Source organism: Pristiophorus japonicus, chromosome 13 (genome assembly GCF_044704955.1).
Source record: "Pristiophorus japonicus isolate sPriJap1 chromosome 13, sPriJap1.hap1, whole genome shotgun sequence".
NCBI lineage: Eukaryota > Metazoa > Chordata > Chondrichthyes > Pristiophoridae > Pristiophorus > Pristiophorus japonicus.
Window position 1 is genome coordinate 78,697,703 of NC_091989.1, and position 23,483 is coordinate 78,721,185.

The window sequence follows — 23,483 nt, forward strand, 5'->3', positions numbered from 1 at the left end:
CCAAAGCAGAGGAGGATGCTCCATAGTCCCTTGCGGTTAACAGTGTCAAAGGCCTTTGTGAGGTCAAAGGCGGCCATGTACAAGAGTTGGTGCTGTTCCCTGCATTTCTCACGCCATGAAGATCATGTCGATTGTGCCCCGTAGTGGATGGAATCCGCACTGTGACTCCAGGAGGAGCTCCTCAGCCACAGGGAGAAAACAGTTGAGGAGTATTCTAGCAATGACTTTCCCAGTTGCCAACAGGGAGATTCCTCTTGTCGGACTTGTCCACTTTTTAAAAAAAAGTCCCCGACTCCATCCCGCAGCATGCTACCCTCCACCATCTCAGCAAAGCCCCAGGCCTGTACGAGGTAGAAAAGGCCATCAGTCAGCTCAAGAACAAGGCATCAGGAGCAGATGGAATTCCCGCTGAGGCACTAAAGTATGGAGGAGAGGCACTATTGGCGCGAATGCAGGACCTTATCTCTCTCATCTGGAAGGAGGAGTGCATGACTGGTGACCATCTATAATATATATACATAAATACACATACATTATAATTGACAGATTACAAAGTGTTAATGAATGGAATCTCACTGAATGGGAGACTATCCCAGCACATGAAAATGAATGCCATAGGTAAACCAAAACATAAATTAATTTAATTTCCCTCCCATCTCCATTCCCATGAACCCTGACAAGATAACTGTTTCAAGTAAACCATTTTGCTTAGGTAACCAACAAGCTTGCCATTTGCTTTCATTTCCTTAAGATGTTAAAAACAAAGTTTAAAAGTTTGGCATGTTGCTCGTGTAATAAGTACTGTCAAAATTCACCATCAAGCACCTGATTGCAGGGACTGGGAGAAATAGGAATCATGTTGTGTATGAGGATTTTCAGAAGGCATTCGTGATGGTCTCAAGAGATTTTAGAAAAGTGCAAGCACATAAGACAAGATGAAATGTAACAGCATGAATAGAAAATTGGTTGAACAGGAAAACAAAAAGTTAGGGTAAATGGGTGTTGTGCAAATTATAGAACGATTGAATTAGTATAGCCTAGAGGTCAGTGCTGGGTTCACTTTTGTTCTCAGTGTATATATAGAACTTTGGCATAGAGAGTATACTCTCAAAATTTGCTGATGACAGAAAAGTAGGGGCTTTTCTATTAACAGCAAGGATTGTAAAGGATTACAGACAGGTTAGCAGAAAGGATAGGCAGATGCAATTTAATTGGGATAAGTGTACACCAATATATTATGGGAGAAAAAAAAAGGAATGGGAGTATACACTCACTGGAAAGATATTTTAAAAGTTTGGAAGAACAGAAAGAGATAGGAGTTCAAATGCATAATCCCCTGAAAGTGCTAGTGCAGGTAAAAACCATCAGCATTTTGGTGTCAGATGTGACTCGGTTAACTTCGTCCAAGTCAGAAGGTTGTGGGTTCAAGTCACTCCAGAAATTTGAGCACAAAATCTTGGCTGACACTCCAATGCAGTACTGAGTGGGCACTGCACTGTCAGAGGTACCAGCCTTTTGATGAAACCGAGGCCCTGTCTGCACTCTGAAATTGACGTTAAAGATACCATGTCACTATTCAAAAGCCGTTGGCCAACATTTATACCTCAACCAATATCACTAAATAAATTAGCTGGTCATTATCACATTGCTGTTTGTGGGACTTTGCTATGTGCAAATTGGCTGCCATTTTCCTTCATTACAACAGTGACTACATTTTAAAAGTACTTCATTGGCTTTAGAGCACCTTGGGACATAGAGGTTGTGGAAGGCACTATATAATTTTTTTTTAAATAGGAAACATAGGAACAGGAGTTGCCTTTCAATTAGATAATGGCTGATCTGTATCTTAACTCCATTTATAAGGCTTGGCCCCATACCCTTTAATGTCCTACCTAACAAAAATCTAATTGATTTCAATTTTGGAATTTTCAATTGACCGCGCCTCAATAGCTTTTTAGGAGGGAATTCCAAATTTCCACTACCTTTGTGTTAAGTGCTTCTCAACATCACCCTGAATGGCCCAGCTCTAATTTTACGGTTATAATTATTGTTTCGGACTCCACCAGACAAAATCGTTTCTCTCTATCTGCCCCATTAAATCCTTAAATCATCTTAATTAGATCACCCCTTATCTTCTATACTCAAGTGAATACAAGCCTAATCTACACATAATTTAACCTTTTTAGCCCCCGGCCGATATATCCTTCATGTGATGCCCAGAATTGAACAGAGTGCTCCAGATGCGGTCTCAGCAGAGCTTTATACAACAGAGTACAAGAGCAAAGAAAGTATGATAAATTTGTACAAAACACTGGTTAGGCCACAGTTAAGAGCACTATAGGACATTAAAGCAATAGTGTGTAGTGTAGATTCACAAGGGATAGGAAACCAAAATTATGACGAGGAACTTGACTACTAGGACCATTTCCACTGGAGCAGAGAAAGTCAAAAGGTTTCTAAATGTATATAGGGACTTTGGGTGACGAAAGACCACTTCCTCTAGTCAGGGAGTCAGCAATAGGGGCACATCAATTTAAAATAGTCACCAAGAAAGTGAGGAGTGTGATTCGAAGAATTGTTAAACTCAGAGTGGTTGAAGCAGAGATCATTGTCTCTTTCAAGGGAAAATTGGATAAATATTTGAACTAGAGGAAGATACAGGGTGATGGAGAAGAGAACAGGATAGTGGGATTATTTCCGGTTTTCTCGAAAAAAGAGCTGGCACAAACACAATGGACCAAATGACCTTCTGTGCTGTAAATTCAGCAATTCTAAATGAACCTTGAAAACTGTTTTCGCCCACAAATGAATTCCAACAGGTTGGCAAAAGCAAGGCAAAAAGACAAATTTTTTCTTCCTCTCCTCCGCCATATTTTGAGCTCAAGAAGAAGGATGTTACCATTAGAAAATGGAACACCTTGTCAACACAGGCACTCCGTAGTAACAACTAGCACTCCCAAGTCAGTGGAGTTGTCAAACGCAACCTTGTGAAATAAGAATGACACTGGTATAATCTAAGACATCAAGATTACCGTGGGGCGGGGGGAAAAGAGACGGGAGAAGAAGAGGAAGGAGCGTTTCTTCTACTGACAGACTATAAGCAGCAGATGCAAAAAGCCCCTTCTGCTCTGGGCCAAAAATGCGTAGCCTTAACCTCAGAACAACTGCATCTTGGCAATATCACCAATTTTCATTTGCACTGATTTCAGTACTTCAATTTTGTTAGTTCAATAAAGTACAAATTGGAGCAAAAAAAACAGGTGAAAACATATATGTATTAGCCTCCGCTCTATGGTTTAAGACAGCAAGCATTTGTATAGAAGCGCACAGAAGTTACAATATGGACACAGGCCATATCGGTGTTTACCCTCCACGCAAGGACCTAGTTCTAATCACATTTACCCATCCCATTCCCATATCCCTCCATCCCATTTTCCATCATCCATTTATCCAATTTACTCTTAAATGCTGACATAGTTGAGGCACAAACTACAAAGCCTGGAAGTGAATTCCATAGTCTCAACTCTATAATGACATTTCTCCTGCCCTTGGTTCCAAATTTATACTTAATTTTTTTTTAATAAATAGGTGGCCCCTTATTTTAGGCCCCTCAATGACTGGAAACAGTCTGTTTCCATAATTTTAAAACCTTCTACCACATCAGCCTGTACCTGTACTTTTCTCCGGAGAAAAGACACAATTTTTCAAACTTCTTTTGTGTTTGTATTTCCTCAGGCCACACAGCGTCCTAGCGTTGTACCCTCTCGAACCATTCCTATAGTTTGGAAATATCAGGAGTGGAGAATCAGGGCAGCCCTTTATTTAATTTCTCCTTAAAATTTGTTCTAGGTAACCTCGTATTCATGTCCTATAGAAACATTTTAAAAAGGCAGATACAAGAACAAAATGGTCAGCAAATATGAGCATGAGTAAATATGCTTTTGTGCACCTCGTGTTTCTGGACTGTCAATATATTTATCAGATCCTGTAAGGGAAGCTTTCTACAGCTCTACTGGTAGTTTCATAAAACCGGAGTTCAAAACTCAAAAGCTAGAAAATTAATTTCTGAATAGTCCAAACTGAGCACAGAAATCGAAAAAAAAAAAGGTGCAGATTTTTCTTGATGGTTCGTGGTAATCATGGTATTGTTGTGTTACTCTGGGCTTCAGTCATTTGAAATCGAGAGCAGCATTCGGCTATTGAGAGAATATGATACTAGTGTTCCCTTCATGGGGCCCAAGTTTCCGATATCCGCTAGAACGGAGCATCTCCGAGAGGCCCACCTATTTTGTGGAATGAAAAGCGCACCAAAAACTTACCTCGCGATTCTCCGAGAGCAGCAGGCCTGTTCAGCAGTTAGCGCGATGCAGCACAACAGTGGGAGGGGCGGAGCGGAGCTACAGCCCTGGGCCAAAAAGAATGCCGGCAGCTGTGCGCAGTGGAGTCTGCACGCATGCACAGTAAGCTCCTGGCCCTTAGATTCTGTGTGCGTGTGCTGTTGGTTGTCTGGGAGGGGCCTGAAGCACACCGACCCGAGCCCTGGCCGAATGAGCTCCTGGAGCGGGCAGAGTGCCGATTTCCAGGCTGTAGCACTCAGCCCCTAGCCCTGGCCAGGCTCCCGAACGGGTAGGTGAGGTAGGAACTTTTTATTTATTGATTTATCATTTATTATTGATGGTTCTTTATTTTTAAAAGTGAAGTATTTAATGCTTTGGAAAATCCCCTAACTTCCACCCCCCCCCCCCCCCCCCCCAATCTCTGGCTACCTGCGCCCAATTCTAAAGTGTACACAAGGTTTTTCGGAGCATACAAAAGTCGACATTTACTCCGTTCTAAGTTAATTTGGAATAACTTTTCGGTGCCTCAACTTTCAAAAGAGGCATAAGTGGCTGGTAACGTCCCTTTTGAAAAAAAAACTGAACTAAAATTAAACTAAACTAACTCACTAGAAGTGGAGCAAACTAAATGCCAAGAATTGCGATTTCTAAGATACTCCAAACTAAACTAGTTGCTCCAAAAAAATAGGAGCAACTCCACCCGAAACTTGGGCCCGTAATTGTTGCGTTATTCTGGGCTTCAGTCATTCGGCTATTATAGAGAATATGATACCAGTGTTCGGCTATTATAGAGAATATGATACCAGTGTTCCCTTCATCATCTCCAGAGCAGTTCGATTTTCTTCAAACCAGATGCATATCATGAACACAAAACCGTTTCCCTCCCCGGGCTTCCAAATAGCCAAAACGCAGCAAATCATAATGCCTCAATATTTTAGCTACAATCTAATCATAATTAAAAAGATGCTTAGTTTAAATGATCTGATAATTTAAATTCTTGGCACTAAATTCCCATTTGCTGGGTTATTCACATTGCTTAATTCAAATTATTGGATAATTCAAATTATTTTTTAGAACAAGAGACTTAATAAAAAAATTATGTGGCATACACATTTACCACTTATTAATTTAAAAAGACTGGTTTCCAGTTTTAATAAACACAGATTTCATAATTTTTCAATTAGGGGCTAGTTGGAGAGGTTACTGAAGGGTTTTATTGGTTCTATACGAAAGCCAGAAACACTATTATACATGTTTCATCTGTTCCACTAGCCATCCTGTTGTCAGAGTAAGAATGTGAACTTGGGTGTCAATCCCATGCCCAGTTGCCACATTTAATAACAGAATTTATGTGCGTATTTTTAATAAAGTAATATTCCTCATTTTTATGCATCTGGCTCCATTCTTTGCTTATGTTGAGGGAAGGTCCCTAAAAGCCAATAATGGCAAATGCACTACAGGGGTCCCCAGTGTTGAAGCACTGACCACACTCGATCAGCTTCGCTGGGCATGCCACATAGTTTGCATGCCAGATACGAGACTCCCTAAGCAAATGCTTTGTGGAGCTCCTTCAGGGTAAACGAGCCAAAGGAGGACAGCGGAAACATTATAAGGATACCCTCAAAGCCTCCCTGGTAAAGTGCAACATCACCACTAAAACCTGGGAGACCCTGGCCGAAGACCGCCCTAGGAGGAGAAAGTGCATCCGGGAGGGCGTTGAGCTCTTCGAGTCTCAACACAAAGAGCGAAGAGGCCAGGCGCAGGCAGCGGAAGGAGCACGCGGCAAACCAGCCCCACCGACCCCTTCCCTCGACGAATGTCTGTCACACCTGTAACAGGATCTGTGGCTCTTGTATCAGACTGTTCAGCCATCAAAGAACTCACTTTGGGAGAGGAAGCAAGTCTTCCTCGATTCCGAGGGACTGCCTATGATGATGATGACGACGACAAGGGTGGACCAAGGGGTCATCTCAGTAACAGCGAAACCCAAAGGCAAATGTTCCAGGAAAATTTCATTATTTCCTAGAGCTGCAGCATTGGTTCCTTTATATAACAGGATTGCCTCATTCTAAGGCAACCTTGCAGTATAGAATTGTCATCAATTAAGTAGGTGGCAGCCCTGACTCTTAATCAGAAGGTCCTGGATTAGAGTCCCACTCCAGACACTTGAATAATCTTGGCTGACACTCCAGTGCAATGCAGAGGATTTTCGGACGAGATGTTAAACAGAGGTCCTGTCTCAGGTGGACGCAAAAGACCTCATGGCATATTTGAAGAGCAGAGGTGATCTCAGTGTCCTGGTTAACATTTCTCCTTCAACCAACATGACTAAAAAAACATTTAATTGTTCATTTAGTTCTACTGCTTATGGGACACTGCTGTGCACAAATTGGCAGCCGTGATTCTCTACATTACCAAGGACTACACTTCAAAATTGTTTCATTAGCTGTGATGCACTTTAGGACACCCTCAGATTGTGAAAGGCACTATATAACTGCAAGGTCTTTCTTTTTCCAAGCCACATCGAGCAGAAAGGTGGAAAAAGAATTGAAAATTAAAAATATGAGTCACAGGACCAGTACGAGAGAAAAGAAAGAAAAGAGCTTACATTTATATAGCGCCTTTCACAACCACCAGACGTCTCAAAGCGCGCTACAGCCAATGATGTACTTTTGAAGTGTAGTCACTGTTGTAACGGCAGTCAATTTGCGCACAGCAAACTCCCACAAACAGATGACCAGATAACCTTTTGTTATATTGAGAGATAGATAGATATTGGCCAGGACACCGGGGATAACTCCCCTGCTCTTTTTCGAAATAGTGCCATGGGATCTTTTGCATCCACCTGAGATCAGACGTCTCGGTTTAACGTCTCATCTGAAAGATGGCACCTCTGACAGTGCACCACTCCCTCAGCACTGCACTGGAGTGTCAGCCTAGTCCCTGAAATGGGACTTGAACCCACAACCTTCTGATTCAGAGGTAAGTGTGCTACCCACTGAACCACGGCTGACAACCAAATCATTACCATTGATAATATTCACCCTGCTAATTTTAGGTATCAGCATAGCTTGATTGCATTGCAATCTAGCACACTTAAGACAGACAGTTCCTGTATTTTACATCAATAAAACCAGATTGATGAACATTTATTAATTTGTTATTCACAATGCAAACAGAAAATATATTACAGCAAACATATGGCTAAAACTTGCAAATCATTTCTTGGTTGCATCATGAGTACTCATTCAGTGCTGCAGAGCTTAGAAACATCTAATGTAGAATAAACTTGTGTCATTCAGAAGTTGATTTGGTAAAACCAAAACAACTTCAATTTAAAGACCACTTGACATTAGTCAATTTAGCTAATCATAACAAATTAAGTAATTTCACATCTGAACTGTTTTTAGGAAATTGTAAGTAAGCTGGAACTTAAACACAATTTGCATTCCATGACTAGTTCTGATTGGTCTTCACAAGCTAAAACTGAATCATCGGGCCCAAGTTTGCCCCAACGCTTAGAATGGCACACCTCCTTGAGCTGCACCGACTTTTTAGAACAAAAATCGTGCCTAAAAGTTATCTTGCTATTCTTCCCGCAGCTGGAACGATGAAGGCCCTCGGTGTAGCAAAGCACAAGGGGCGGGGGGCGGAGCCAGGTGCCGGCGCTGAAAACACTGCCGGTACCTCTGCACATGCACGCTAGAGTGTGCGCGCATGTGCAGTAGCTCCTCGCCCCCAAATCTGTGCAGGCTGTGTGGGAGGGGCCCGAAGCACACCGTCCCTAGCCCTGGTTGAATGGGCTCCCCGCCGCGACCTGCGGGAACAGTGCCTGCTGCGTTCAGCCGGAAGTACTATAAAGAACATAAAGTCTGGAATAAATGAGTTTAAGGTAAGTTTCTGGAGAGAAAATGATTGAAGGGTATGGGGAAAAAGCTGGGTTTCTGGGGTTGAGATTATGTAAAAGGGGATGGGGTTGAGATTATGTAAAAGGGGATGGGCTTGTCCTTAAATGTGTCTGTTCTCTCCCACCCCATGGAGTTGTGTGTTTTTGCATTAATTTCTGAAGAAGCAATTACAGTGAGCTTTCGCACAGTGGCTCAGCCATTTGGGGGTTTACAATGACAGTTAAAAATGTATTGTTGTGCAGGCAGCTTCAAATAATTTGATAAACTATACAAAAATCACTTGAGTGTGTAAAGATCGTGTGTTACTGGATGTTTTAAAGTACTTTATGCGGCTTTTATCTCCACCACATGATGTTGCGTGTAGATTTGTGTTAGTTTACCTAGGATTCTGTAAAAGAAATCAATATGGTAAAGGAGGGGCAGTTCTGAAGCATATCTGATTTAGCAATGTATGAAGCAGTAAGCTTGTAATCCAAGACATATGTTCGGAGGAACTGGCTGAGATAGTCGGTTGTGATTAGGCATGTCAACAATTAATTTGCAAATTTATTACGTCAAAAAATAGTGAAAGTGTGGGATGGTGTAATCATTTTCAAAACATTATATTGATTGATTTATTGATCATTTATTATTGATGATGGCTCTTTATTTGTAAGTGAAGTGTTTAATGCTTGTAAACTTCCCTTTTCACACCAACCTCCCCCCCCCCCCCCACCAACCCCATCTCGTTCCCTGCATCTAATTTCTAAAGTGTATGCAAGGTTTTTCTGAGCATACAAAAATCTAAACTTACTCCATTCTAAGTTAGTTTGGAGTAAGTTTTCGCTGCCTAAACTTGCAAAACAGGCATAAGTGGCTGGACACACCCCCTTTTGAAAAAAAACTGTTCTAAAATGAAACTATTCTAATTCATTAGAACTGGAGCAAACTAAATGCCGAGAATTCCAATTTCTAAGATGCTCCATTCTAAACTAGTTGCTCCAAAAAAAATAGGAGCAACTCAGGCCACAACTTGAGCCCATAGTGGGTACTTCTAACCCAACCCTCCAGGTGGGTTTGGGTCAGATACCCGTTTCACAGCCTGCTTGATTTTGCACTCCATGGACTTGAGTAAAATTGGGCAGCATGTAAAACGGGCGTGCCAAACCGACTCGACAGGTTAGGTTAAAATTATCCCCATAAAATGGGATTGGTGAACAATAAATTGGCCATAAAACCACAATACGTCCCTCATTCCTTCTGAGCTATGCACTTTGAAGTCCATTCTTCACTACTTGTTGACCTCCTGTAACATGGCCCAGCCATCTGTAACATCCTCCAACCTCAAGTTTGTGCACATTCCCTCTGCTATCTAACTCTGTTCTCCTTGGCAACCCCCTTCCTCTGCTCCGTCTTCAGTTCCGAACTCTGAAATGCCTCGCTTCCTTTTTCTCCTACTTCTAAAGTCTGACAAAACTTTCCTTTAATCTGCCTTCTGCCACCATCACTAACTTCTCTCCACCACTGTCCAGAGCCCAATTATTTTTGCTCTCTAAGTGCTTTGTGGTCTTGCCTCACCACTGCTGCCCTTACAACAGCTCCTCGGCGGCGGGGTCGGCGGCCCCAACAGCTCCTCGGCGGCCCCAACAGCTCCTCCGCGGCGGGACCGGCGGCCCCAACAGCTCCTCCGCGGCGGGACCACCCCCGCTTCCTGACATTCCGAAATCTGGAAATATCCGAACTTGGGTTCGCTTGTTTCCAGATTCATGATGTCAAAAGACCATCCAAAATCTGGAAAAGCGCAGAATCTGGAATGACCTCGGTCCCAAATTCTGGACGCTGCACCGGAGTAATTACCCCATTTTGGTACATTCCACAGAAATTACCATTTTTCCCACTCACACAGCTGTTGTCCAAAAGTGCAGAAAGGCAAACCGGGGGGAGGGGGGCAAGAATTTACCAGATTTTGCTTCTTTTACAATACTACTATCAATACATTTAGCCTCACCATCACCCTGCCACTCTCCCAGCCTCAACCCTACAAAGCCCTCTGCTTACTCCATGCAATGGATTTGTCCATTCCTGGATCCAGCTAGGAAAGTGACCAGTCCCTTCTCCAACTCTATTCACTGGCCACATATTCCATTCCCTGTCTGACTACTCCACTCCCATCCCATTTCCTGAACTATCCAGCAGCAATGCCACAGAAGATCTACAAATAGAAAACACAATTTTCTGTCTCTGCTACATTGTCGTATCAAGATCAAATACTTGCGTCAACATGCAACTGCGAGGAAACAAAAAAGCAGAAACAGTAAGACTTGTCATCCTAATAAATATGGGATAATCAGTATGTTCATTTTACTAAGCTCATAAGGATGGGATATCTTTTTGTAAATGGTACTTAAACGAACTCATTTTAGCTCACTTTCATCTCCCAAACTTCAACTGTAGCTACTTAATGGCAAAACTGATGAGCAACCCTACCATTAAATTATAAGAGACAATGATGTGTGTTCTGAAGAGTCAGTTGCCAACCACAGATAAAACAAAGCTGTTTTTTTCCCCCCAAATGGTCTCTTCGTCCTTTTTTTTTTTAAGTTCTTCAATACCAGCAATAACTTGCATTATTATAGCACTCACGTACCAGAAGTCACCACCAATGAGCTCACCATCTTCCTAAAATAAAACCCCAAAGGACCTACAGAGGAAGCAAAATGCTGCTTCCACCTTTCCCAACTATGAACAGGCCAAGTACTCTACACGGATCAGCGTTACAATGTTTCCAATTGTTGGTATGCATGAGCTTTCTCCAGTCATTGGAAAGGTTCGATAGTCAGAAATTAAGTAATTTAAAACATTTATCTTGAAGCCGTTTTTGAATATAATTTTCTGCACGCACGTTCAGTAGTAACTTTCAAAAGGAAATTGGATATATACTGAAATGGAAATATTTGCAGGGCTATGGTTATGGGGAAAGAACAGGGGAGTGGAATTGGATACCATTTTCAAAAAGCTGGCACAGGTAAAATGGAAAAATTGTCTTTTTCTGTGCTGTTTGAATTCCAATCATAATCTAATACTGCCTCTAAATTTGGTCAGTATTTTCTAGTACCTGCCTCTCAAAACAAGCACAGCTATAAGGGAGAGATGTCACACAAAATTACTAAAACTACTGAGAGCTGTGAATGACTAACAAACAGGCAAAGATCTAAACACCGTCAAAAAGATACAATAGTGAGAATGAAATTATGTCAGTGCGATTTTAGCAAAGGACGGTACAATTGTTATGTATGTAACTCTTGGCAACCGGTATCACACCACCACCAGAGTGCCGACCTGTTGGGAGTCCCAAGGGATCCCAGCATCCCTTGGGAGCACTGTATATAAGCAGGCCACCCACACAGTACCTGCACTCTGGAGTCTAATTAAAGGAGCTAAGGTCACACTTACTCATTGCTCACAGTACTCAGTTTCATCCTTTATTATGAGCTTAACAACATGATGTTTTTCAGTATTAAAAACATTTAAAAGAATGTACATTGATATAATGCCTTTTACATCTTCAAAGTGCTTCATAGCCAATTATTTTTCAAGTGTAGTCACTTATGTTGGCAAATAGGTACAGGAATAGGCCATCCAGCCCCTCGAGCCTGATCCGCCATTCAATGAGATTCTGGCTGATCTGCGACCTAACTCCATATACCCGTCTTTGGCCCATATCCCTCAATACCTTTGATTAACAGAAAGCTATTAATCTCCAATTTAAAATTAATTGATCTAGCATCAATTGCCGTTTGCGTTAGAAAATTCTACTACTTTGTGTGAAGAAGTGTTTCCTAATTTTACTGAAATTTCCTGAATTTTCCTGAAAGGTCTAGCTCTAATTTTTAGACTATGCCCCTCGTCCCAGAATCCCGAACCAGTGGAAATCTACTATCTGTTCCCCTCAATATCTTGGAAATATGATAAAACAATTTATATATAGCGCCTTTCACGACCACAGGATGTGTTAAAGCATTTTACAGCCAATGAAGTACTTTAGAAGTATAGTCACTTGTGTGGCAGCTAATTTGCGCACAGCAAGATCCCACAAACAGCAATCTGTTTTTTTGTGATGTTGATTGTGGGATAAACATTGGCAGAAAACCGAAGATAACTCCCCTGCTCTTCTTTAAAATAATGCCATGGTATCTTTTACGTACACCTGGAGAGCAGACGAGGCCTTGGTTTTAACATCTCATCTGAAAGACAGCACCTCCGACAGTGCAGCACTCCCCCAGTACTGCATTAGTGTTAGCCTAGCTTTTTGTGCTCAAGTCTCTGGAATGGGACTTGAACCCACAACCTTCTGACTCAAGAGGCGAGAGTGCTACCAACTGAGCCACGGCTGACAACTTGAAACACTCAATTAGCTTTCCAATGGTATATTGTACAAAGGCAATGCCTCATGCAGCACCAAGCCATACAGAACAGTACGTCCCAATTTTAAGTTTTAGTTTGTGCTGGGTTAGCTGATCGCAGCCAAGGAAGTAGTTGAGACAACAATTGTATTTAGGCATCCTGGTCCAAAGAGGGGAAAGTTATACATGTTTCTGGTGCTCCTGACCAAAAATCAAGAATTTGGAGACGTTGCTGGACTGGGAGCCAATGTAGGTCAGTGAGCGCAGGGGTAATGGGTGAATGGGATATGGGCAGCAGAGTTTTGGATAAGCTCAAGTTTATGTAAGGTGGATGATGGGACACCAGCTAGGACAGCAGTGAGATAGTCAAGTCTCAAGGTAACAAAAGGCATGGATGAGAGTTTCAGCAGATGAGCTGAGGCAGGTGCGGAGTCAGGCAATGTTAGAGGTGGAAGCAGGCAGTCTTGGTGATGGAGCAGATGTGTGGTCGGAAGCTCATATCGGGGTTAAATACAACACGAAGGTGTAACTCCAGCATAGTTTTTCATTAGGGTTTCTAGAAATATTTAGTCAAATTACCTCAAAACTATCCACAACACAGGTGCTGGGTCACATAACTCAAGTTACTCTGAAATATGCATCAATACACATCAAAATCACAAAATCATATGTACCACAAAATACATATCAGAGGCACCATCTGTTTTGCAGTCTAGACCCCAAGATTAGAATAAATGTTGCATTGTTTAATTGGCTGCTATGACTCACTGTGGGTACGGTCTGTGTTTGGAATTCAACATGCTGGTACAAATGATGGAAACAAAGGAAACTATTCCAGACAGTGGCCCTTTAAGAGTTTAACAATGTAGAAGCCATGTTATGTTGGTCAGATGGTGCTTCACTACACAAACCCAGTGTACAAGTGCCTCATTGTAAAACACGCCTCAATTCTTGACTGGATTAGACAGAACAACTGGAATTGAAATAGGGGACTTTAAATACACACAATGACTACCTCTGCAATATGCTTGATCAGAGTATGCCAAAGGGAAGAATAGGAAGCAGCTTTGTACGCAAAGTTGAAATATGTTATTTAAAAAAAAGACTAGACAGTAGGTAATCCAATATGCTTTTACAATCAACTTCCATGGACAAATGAATTACGCAAAAGCAGTGAAATTCTGTGACTCTGTCGAGGCCAGATTGAAACACTAGTATCAAAGCACTTATCATTTTGAACTTCCACAACCACAAGCACTGATTAACTGATAAAGTCAAAAGATTTACAAGAATGGTTCCAGGGATGAGGGACTTCAGTTGTGTTGATAGACTGGGGAAGCTGGGGTTGATCTCCTTAAGAGCAGAGAAGGTTCAGAGAAAATTTGATAGAGATGTTCAAAATCATGAGGGGTCTGGACAGAGTAGATAGAGTGAAACTGTTCCCATTGGTGGAAGGGGCGAGAGGACACAGATTTAAGGTGATTGGCAGAAAAACCAATGGGTGACATAAGAAAAAAAAAATTATGCAGCGAGTGGTTAGGATCTGGAATGCACTGCCCGAGAGGGTGGTGGAGACAAATTCAATCATGACTTTCAAAAGGGAATTGAATAAGTACCTGAAAGGAAAAAAAAATTCAGGGCTACGGGGAAAGGGCAGGGGAGTGGGACTAGCTGAAGTGCTCTTGCAGAGAGCCGGCACGGACTCGACGGGCCAAATTGCCTCGTTCAGTGCTGTAACCATTCTATGAGGCCAAGTTTCGGCCTGAGTTGCTTCTGTTCTTTTTTGGAGCAACTGGTTTAGAATGGAGTATCTTAGAAATTGCAGTTCTCGGCATTTAGTTTGCTCCAGTTCTAGTCAGTTAGAACAGTTTCAGTTTGGTACAGGTTTTTTTTCCCCAAAAGGGGCGTGTCCGGTCACTTACGACCGTTTTGAAAGTTTAGGCAGTGAAAACATACTCCAAACTAATTTAGAATGGAGTAAGTGTAGATTTTTTGTATGCTCAGAAAAAACTTGTCTACACTTAGAAAATCAGGCGTAGGTTACAAATCAGGTGTAGGGAATGGGAGGGGAGGGGGGGTTTAAAGGGAAGTTTACAAACATTAAACACTTCAGTTTTACAAATAAAGAGCCATCATCAATAATAAATGATAAATACATCAATCAACCAATAAATCAATCAAAAAAAATAAAAACATGTAAAAATCAATAAATAAATTTTTTTTTAAACTTACCGACTGCAGCACCGGGAGTCCTCCAACAGCGTGCTGGGGTGGCCCCCCCCCCCCCCCCCAAGGTGTTTCTGTCAGTGTCTCTATCTCTGTGTTTCTGACCGCGGGTAGTAGTAGTAGCAGTAGGAGGAGGAGGCAGAGGAAGGAGGAGGAGGCGGCGGAGGGAGGAGGAGGAAGAGAGGAGGCAGGTGAGGAAGAGAGGAGGTGGAGGCAGGAAGCTGAACGGGCCGGGTCCAAGACTTCGGGCTGGATTGACAGATAGGTGGCGTCGGGTCCCGGGTCCGGGGGGGGGGGGGGGGGGGGGGGGTCGCGTCGCCAGGGGGGAGCGGAGGTCGGGTCGCCAGGGCGGGGGGGGAGCGGAGGTCGGGTCCGGTCAGGTCGGGTCTGGGCTGGGCGTGGGAGGTGAGCCTTATCCACGCAGCCCCAGTGAGGCCATCCGGCCAGGGCTAGGGGCTGCGTGCTTCGGGCCCCTCCCACAGTTTTGGGCGCCTGGAGCTACCGCACATGCGCGCCCACTGTAGCGCATGTGCAGAGGTCCCGGCACTGTTTTCAGCGCAGAGTCCTGGCTCCGCCCCCCACAGTTCATGCTGCGCCGCGCCCAGCTCGAGGACCTGCAGGGAGCCAGAGAATAGGTGTGGGTTTTTTTAGGCGCACTTTGTGGCGCGAAAAACGGGCGTCCAGGTCTGGGCTGCGCCATTCTAGGCGTGGCCCGAAACTTGGGCCCTATGATTCTAACCAACGTTACGCAGTAAGCAGCAGTATTATAGTATTTACAGGCCATTCTGTCCGAAAAGTCCATATCAGTGTTTATGCTCCACATAAGCCTCCTCCTCCCACCCTTCAGCTAACCCCATCATCAAAGAGCCATCAAGTGCCAATACATCAGTGATCAAGGTTTGAAAGGCAACTTAACACTAAATGATAGGACTTCACACAGAGGTTCTATTTCTTTGAATATTTCCCAGCCTAACCAGGAGAAAGATGTTGCAGACATGTACAGACTGTAGGTAGTTAGTTTGTACCTGGAACCTGTAGTCAAAGCAGGTGATGCAATATTATTGCAGTAAATTTCCATTTCCTTCAGTGGTTAGAGCTGTTGATAGTGACTCTTCATTGATACCAATCTTTTCTCAAACCAGGGTATGTTGAAGATATACGACAAGTAGTCAACAGCAGTGAAACAAACTGTTCCCTTGCCAAAATGAGCCAAGAAAGAATGGAGCAAATTAACTTTAACAAACATCAAATGTCTCCGCTGGCACAGGATTCATCCAGCCCAAGGCCAATCATCACCAAACTCACCTCCAAGATGCACAGATTGGTGTTAATAGCTGAATATCATCTGCACAGTCGCTGGAGAAATACCACCAACGATGTCTGCGGAAGATCCTACAAATCCCCTGGGAGGACAGACGCACCAACATTTGCGTCCTCGACCAGGCCAACATCCCCAGCATTGAAGCACTGACCACATTTGATCAGCTCCGCTGGGCAGGTCACATTATCCACATGCCAGACACGAGACTCGCAAAGCAAGCGCTCTGCCGTGAAGGAGTTCCGAGTAAACGAGTCAAAGGTGGGCAGAGGAAACGTTACAAGGACACCCTCAAAGCCTCCCTGATAAAGTGCAGCAACCCCACTGACACCTGGGAATCGTTGGCCAAAGACCACCCGAAAGTGCATCTGGGAGGGCGCTGAGCACCTCGAGTCTCGTCGCCGAGAGCATGCAGAAAGCAAGCACAGGCAGCGGAAAGAACGTGCGGCAAACCTGTCCCACCCTCCCTTACCCTCAACGACTATCTGTCCCACCTGTGGCTTGATCTGTGATTCTCATATTGGACTGTTCAGCCACCTAAGCACTCATTTTAAAGAGTGGAAGCATGTCTTCCTCGATTCTGAGGGACTGTCTATGATGATGATAATGATGTACAGTGGAGCGTGCCCCAAGAGAAAGATCTTTTAGGTGCCAGCATATTTCACCAGTCAAACAACAGAAACTTTCCTGCAGACCAATTAAATAAGATGGGGACTGTTATTTGTTAAGAATTGGAGAAAATGATGCAGATGCTGTTCCAGTGTCAAAAAGATCTTAAAGCAATCCCAGCCTCTGGTCCCATAAGTATCCTAGTCTTATTCCTGCAGAATGGGAGGAATAATGGAGATGGGGTAAAAGTATATTTGCAGGTGAGTGATTCTGATTTAGCGATAGTGCAAAGTTATTTGATCAAAATTATAAACAAGCTCTTTAACTGAACTTATGTTCAGCTCTTTATAATGGTCATTTTATATATAGGAAACACAAACGTTTTCAATAAACAAAAGGAGGCAGAAGTCACTTGATGTTTGGCTTCTGAATTGCAGCAGGAGGCTGAAAATCATTGGTTTAAAAACTGCTGACCTGTTACTGTGGCCGATTTCCACGGCTCATTTGTTCTGTGTCCCACATACAATAAATGTGTCAGATATTAACTTTTGTTCAGATTTGCTGCAAATCCTGAAATATTGATCTTTAAGGTTTACAATTTGTATTTTGGAATAGAACTGAAAATATTTGTGCAGATATAATTTTTTTGTTAATTCATTTATACAGTTGTAAAATTTACTTTTTGAGGTGTTGGGAGAAGCATATGACACTCACGCAGTGTATGACAACAGTAAAAGGACGCCACTAACTAAATAATATTTAGCCAAGAAGTTGCGGATACACTCACATACAAAGCATACACAAAAGTAAAATATACTGTTTGGTCACATTTAACATTTTCCACACCAACTGTTATTGGTTAATGAAAATTCAATTTGATAACTGAAGATATTAATGCCTTTTCCTTTAAATCAGTTTTGTGTCCCTATTTCAGCATGCAACCACTGAAATAAACATTAAATTATACCAGAGTAAACACAATTTTCACACTTACTCTTCTGGTGTATTTATGCTGCAGTATCAGTTTCAAATCAGGCAGTAGTACTTCCATTAGATTGCCTAGCTGGAACTCCAATATTCTTGTCCAGGAGAGCACTCTGCTCATCTATGCTTACATGCATGTTCAGAAACTTTTTTTTTTTTTAAACTGGTTAAAAAAAAATTGAACCATAGAGTATCCTGTCTCTGAACATCCAAGTCATATTTATAAAGTAGTTAGAAAGTCCAAGGGACCTCTAGACACATTTTAAAACCAAGGCCAGCAGTGCACTGGAATTAAACTCCATGCAGCATCAGATCTCACATAGCTTCTATCCAGAATTGGGTTAGGCCCCAACTTTGAGTTATATGCAACTTTAACATCTGTATGAACTGGAAATCACACACATAGAATGCACTATTCTTTAATCAAAAATTCTTCCAATTATGATTCTGAAGTTGGGGGGCAGGGGAAGAGAAAGAGAAATTACATTTTAAAATATCTCTCGAACACCACATTTTATTTGAAGATGCTAAACATTTTAATGTAATTGATAGTTTCCAGAAACTGAGTAAATATACGGACACAGACACACACTACCATACTAAAATTAATAGGCAGCAATCCTCATTAGAGGACTATTGATTCACAGCAGGAGGAACCTAGTAACATTTTGAAATAGGAAGTAAACTTTAAAGTTCCAACGTGCACTAATTGTTATACATTTATTGTTCCCTGAGATATACAAGTAATTGTTTTTACACACTTCTCAGGATGTAGACCACAAAATCATTTATTGCTCATCTCTAGTCCTGAGAAGGTGATGGGTGTCTCCTAGCCATTGTATTATTTTTACAAGTGTGGGATTTATGAGGCCACTTTGGTACTGAAGTTGCATGCAGGCCAGACAAGGTACCCTTCCCTGAAGGGCATTACTGAACCAGTTGAGTTTTCTTTTAATCAAACAAACATTTTCATGGTTGTTTTTTTTCTGGTGTAAGCCCACAAATTACCAGCTCAGATTTATTAAATTCAACTTCACAACTTGCCATGATGGGATTTAAAGACAAATTAAGGTTCCTTTTACAACCAACCATAGAGAAGATTTTCACAGCCTCTTAACATTAGGAAACACGATTTATACACACTGGTGTCCTGTTGCCTCTACTCCCAGCTGAGTCTGGCCACACGGACAGCCAGAATTTGGGACAAAGATTATAATTTTGTGCAGTAAGTGAAGAGAAAGAGCATTCGTGCAATAATCTTAAATTCTGAAAGCATGTTTATCTTTACCACTGTACACAATGTTAATCAAAGAATTCTCTTCATTCAAACCAGCAACAAAAATTAACTATGTGGTATTATACCTGAAAGGTTTTTAGGCTCAAATTATACATGCCATGAAATACTGATGTACAAATGCTCTCTCTACAAATTTAAGGAAGGTGCTAATCCATTTAAAATAAACAGACACTAAAATAGCAGATCATGGAATTGCAGATAAACACAGTATGGGTTTGTATGTAGCACATCAATATAATTTCAGAGCTACAGCAAATTAACTGTAAACCTCCTGTATCCGGTGTTTAAAAAAAATACTCCAGCATACCCCTAACCTAGTCAGTCTCATCACCCTCAGATCAGCTTGATTCACTGTTAAGTGGGGAAGGGTCTCAATCAATGTACCTCTTAATTTCTTTTTGGATGTGCGGCCTCTAACAGGCCCTTCAAATTTCTGCACGTGTGGTTTTTCCATTGTGAAGCCGGCAAGTGGTCTGCACAGGACCTTCAGAGCGCTGCACAGCTCAATAGGAACATTGGTTTCAGTAAGTCATTGAGTAAATCTTGCAGCCACCGTCTTGGCGTCAAAATGATCTTAAAGCTACATCAGATAGGATCCCACATGCTGCTGGATAGTGGGATAAATGAATATACAGCAGAAATCTGGGGGTGAATTTCTGTTTTTCCTAATCAGAATTAACAGAATTGCAATATTAGCTATTACAAAGTATTTACAGCACTGAAACAGGCCATTTGGCCAAACAGGTCCATACACCGCGGTGCTTATGCTCTACACGACCCCCTCCCATCCCTCTTCATCTAACCCTCATCAACGTACACTTAAATGTATCTATGCTATTCGCCTCAACTACTCCCTGTGGTAGAGAGAAAGACATTCTAACCATTCTCTGGGTAAAAGGAGCTTCTCCTGAAATCCCTATTGAAATTATTAGTGACTATCTTATATGATGGCCCCTAACTCTCATCTCGCCCGCAAATGGAAACACCTTCTCTACATTTACCCTATCAAACAAACCATTTCATAATGTTAAAGACCTCTATCAGGTCACCCCTTGGTCTTCTCTTTTCTAGAAAAAATGCCCCCAACTTGTTCAAATCTTTTCTAATAGGTATAACCTCTCAGTTCTGGTATCATTCTAGTAAATATTTTTTGCATCCTCTCCAGCAACTCTTATCATTTTTATAATATGGAGACCAGAACTGTTTGCAGTACAAGTTTGGTCGAACCAAGGTTTTATACAAGTTTAACATAACTTCTGAGTTTCAATTCTAACCCTCTAGAAATGAACCCCAGTGCTTGGTTTGCTTTTTTAAAAAATTAAATGGTCTTATTAACCTGCATCACTATTAGTGATCTATGTATCTGTACTCCCAGATCCCTCTGCTCTTCTGCCCCATTTAGACACTTATTTTCCAAGGAGTATGTTGCCTTATTCATCCTACCAAAATGTACTTGCATTTATATATATTGAAGTTCAGCTATTCTACTATTTCCACAAGTTTAAGACATTCTACAGCAATGAACACCCTCAGATTTTTTTATTAAATGAAATGAGCAAAGTTCTTGTTAAAATCTTCAGAAAAATATATTGCAATTCAGATTACAACAACTTACTTCAGATGTCAATTTAAAAAGTTAATACAAGGCCAGGGCTCCAATGTGATGAAATAGTAACTCTTTGTGACCAAGGACATTTTTTTTACAGCTTTTGTCTTAGACCCTGGTGTAGTTTCAGCATTGAAAATTTGGGGCGAATTTATTCCATGCTAACTTGAATAAGTGTATAGAACATGGAATATAGAAATAAAATGAGAATTCAATTTGATTAATTTATCTATACAAGCTAAGAAAACTTAACTGTAGACTCAACACCAAAGATATGTAGATTATTGAATACAATGCATGCCACGGCTATTGGTGTTGCTTTAATATCTGAAATAGAAACTAAGCTCAAACTCATTGACAAACTTTGTGCTTTCAGACACAGAACAGTTAACTGGGATTGAAACACTCAACAGCTTCAAAGTCAAATCAAATCAAACAGATATCTGGTGTCAATTTTCATTGTTTGTGTAAACTAAAACGTGTAAGAAACTACTGAGGGAGGACTGAGTGAGCTACAGGATTCCTACAGTAAAACTGGACAGGTTGTCACTTGCATTTTGGTTGTGAGAAAAGACAAATTCCTGTGGATAGTCTTGGTCACCAGTTTATTATTCATTCCTGTCCTGGTCATCAGTTTACTCATCATTCATTACAGGCAGTCCCTCGAAGTCGAGGATGACTTGCTTCCACACTAGAAATGAGTTCGCATGACTGAAGAGTCCGATGCAGGACCTACAGTCTCTGTCACAAATGGGACAAACGGGAGGTTGGGGTGCCTGGGTTGCCCCGCGCTCCTTCCACTATCGACGCTCGGCTTCAGCTTGCCCTCGGCAAAGAGACTCGCAGTGTTTAGCATCTTCCCGGATGCTTTTCCTCCACTTTGGGCAGTCTTGGGGCCAGGGATTCCCAGGTGTCGGTGGGGATGTTACATTTTATCAAGGAGGCTTTGAGGGTGTCTTTGAAACGTTTCCTCTGCTTGTTTCGGGAGTCTAGTGTCAGGCATGCGAACAATGTGGCCCGTCCAGCGTGGTCAGTGCTTCGATGCTGGGGATGTTGGCCTGACAAACAGGGGTGGATCTTCGACGAGACGCTAATTAATTAAAAGGCTGAGATCATGGGCCGGGAATGTTGCAGCGTCACCCTCTTCCCACGGTCCCTTTCTTTTGCTTCAATTCCGCTGCTGCCGTCCCAGGACCTGTTTCCATGACACGCCGACATCCGCCTCGCACAACACTTCCCCCTCACAAAGATATAAAAACTCGCATTTCCTGTCATTAAAAAAAAACCGTCCCCAATGAGCAAGCGAGCGCCGGGGCGGCTGGTAGAAAAGGGGCAAGGCCGGTCACCTCAGCAAAACAAACTCTCACTTATAGAGACAATTTAAGCACAACACCCCCCCCCCCCCGCCGGGTAACTTTAAAACGCGAATTTGAGAAAAAGCCAAACATTACCTGTTAATAATAAAACAAGGGGCAGCGAGCGGCCGACGGGGAGAGCTTGAGGCGATGTCTGCACCGGTCGTTCCTCCTCCGGCTCACTGTGCGGCCGTGCCCTCGCGCCCTGCAACAAGCGCTGCCGTTGGCCGCCCCGTCACCACGCGCCCGTCTCCCCGGGTTACCGCTCTCGCGCAGGACCGCTGACGGTTTCTTTTCGAATTTCCCTCCTGGGTCTCGAGCGCCTTCCGACAGTCTCTCCGGGCAGGCTTCGGCGGCGCGTCTCTCTCGCCGATATCCGAAAGGTGTTTTGTGTGTGTGTGTGTGGAGGGGGAGCGGCGAGACCGCGAGCCGTGCGGTTGAGAATTCGGTGGCGGCGGAGGTGGTGATAGTAGTAGTGATGGCGGCGTCAGATTTAACCCGAGCGAAGGCAACCCTGCACACCCGACATGCCCGTCTCCACCCGCTTCACAGCCAGCCAACCAGCCGGCGCGTGCGCGCACAAACACAGGCTCGGTGGGGCTCCCCCTGCCGTCCAGCCCAAGGTTGCAGGCGACACCAGCGAGCGAGCGGGAAGTGAATGCACCCGGAGGTGCTGGCCTAGCGGGGGTGCAGATGAAGGTGGTACGAAAGGAGGACAGGACCCGTTAACCTCATGCGTACAAATATTTTAAGTAGAACAATAATCAAGTGCCCCTTGAGTAAAGGGGGGCACTAAAATTGAAAAACTTAAAAAAATTAAACTTTAGACAGTAAACTTGAAGCAAATTAAAATGTGGTTTCCGGGGTGATGATGCACTCCAGTCCCTCCGGCGCCCACCTCTCGGCAACAGCTCGCCAACTCTTTTGGTTGTAAACAAAATTAAACTGTTAAATCAAGCGTGCCCTGATCTGGGGGACACTCCAAACACTTTTCAAGTGCCTTTTTTTTGTGATTTTTGGGAGGTTTTTTGGCACTAAAAAAACATAAATTTAACAAGTGCCCCCTGGCTAATAGGTGGGGAACACTAAAACCGGCAATAAAACAAATTAAACTTCAGTCAGCTGCCCCGTTCGCACCTGTACATCGAGCGAAAGCCAACAAGGAGGACTCGGCATGGGGAGGGAATTGATGCCGACGAGCCACAGGATTGGAACCCCTTTTGTTGACAGTTTGAAACTCCTTTATTAAAGGAATAAACTGCATGAGGTTCGCACCAACTGCATCAAAGTGCAAAACAGAAGAGAAATTACACGAGAATTCAGTACGTTCAGAAAGCACACTGCCTGCCCTCACAGAAGTGGAAACACATTTTAATCGCAGCGGTGCCATGCAGACGGCACCTTTAAACAGTACTTACAGTGCAGGGCGCTGTTTTTTTAAGAGCCACGTGCATTCACACA

General features: G+C 42.8%; 1 protein-coding gene across 7 annotated transcripts in view; it reads right to left on the reverse strand.

Moving 5' to 3' along the window:
* The window catches only part of cdk17 (cyclin dependent kinase 17), a 235,815-nt gene extending 213,230 nt beyond the window's left edge, over positions 1–22,585 (reverse strand). For 5 of the 7 annotated variants that reach the window (XM_070897702.1, XM_070897695.1, XM_070897696.1 and 2 more), the window contains exon 1: positions 22,119–22,585. The gene's annotated coding sequence lies outside the window, so the exon portion shown is untranslated. Of the gene's footprint in view, positions 1–3,671; positions 3,776–22,118 lie in introns of all 7 variants that reach the window. The other 2 variants (XM_070897700.1, XM_070897698.1) reach the window with 1 other exon arrangement.
* Positions 22,586–23,483: the final 898 nt, after the last annotated feature.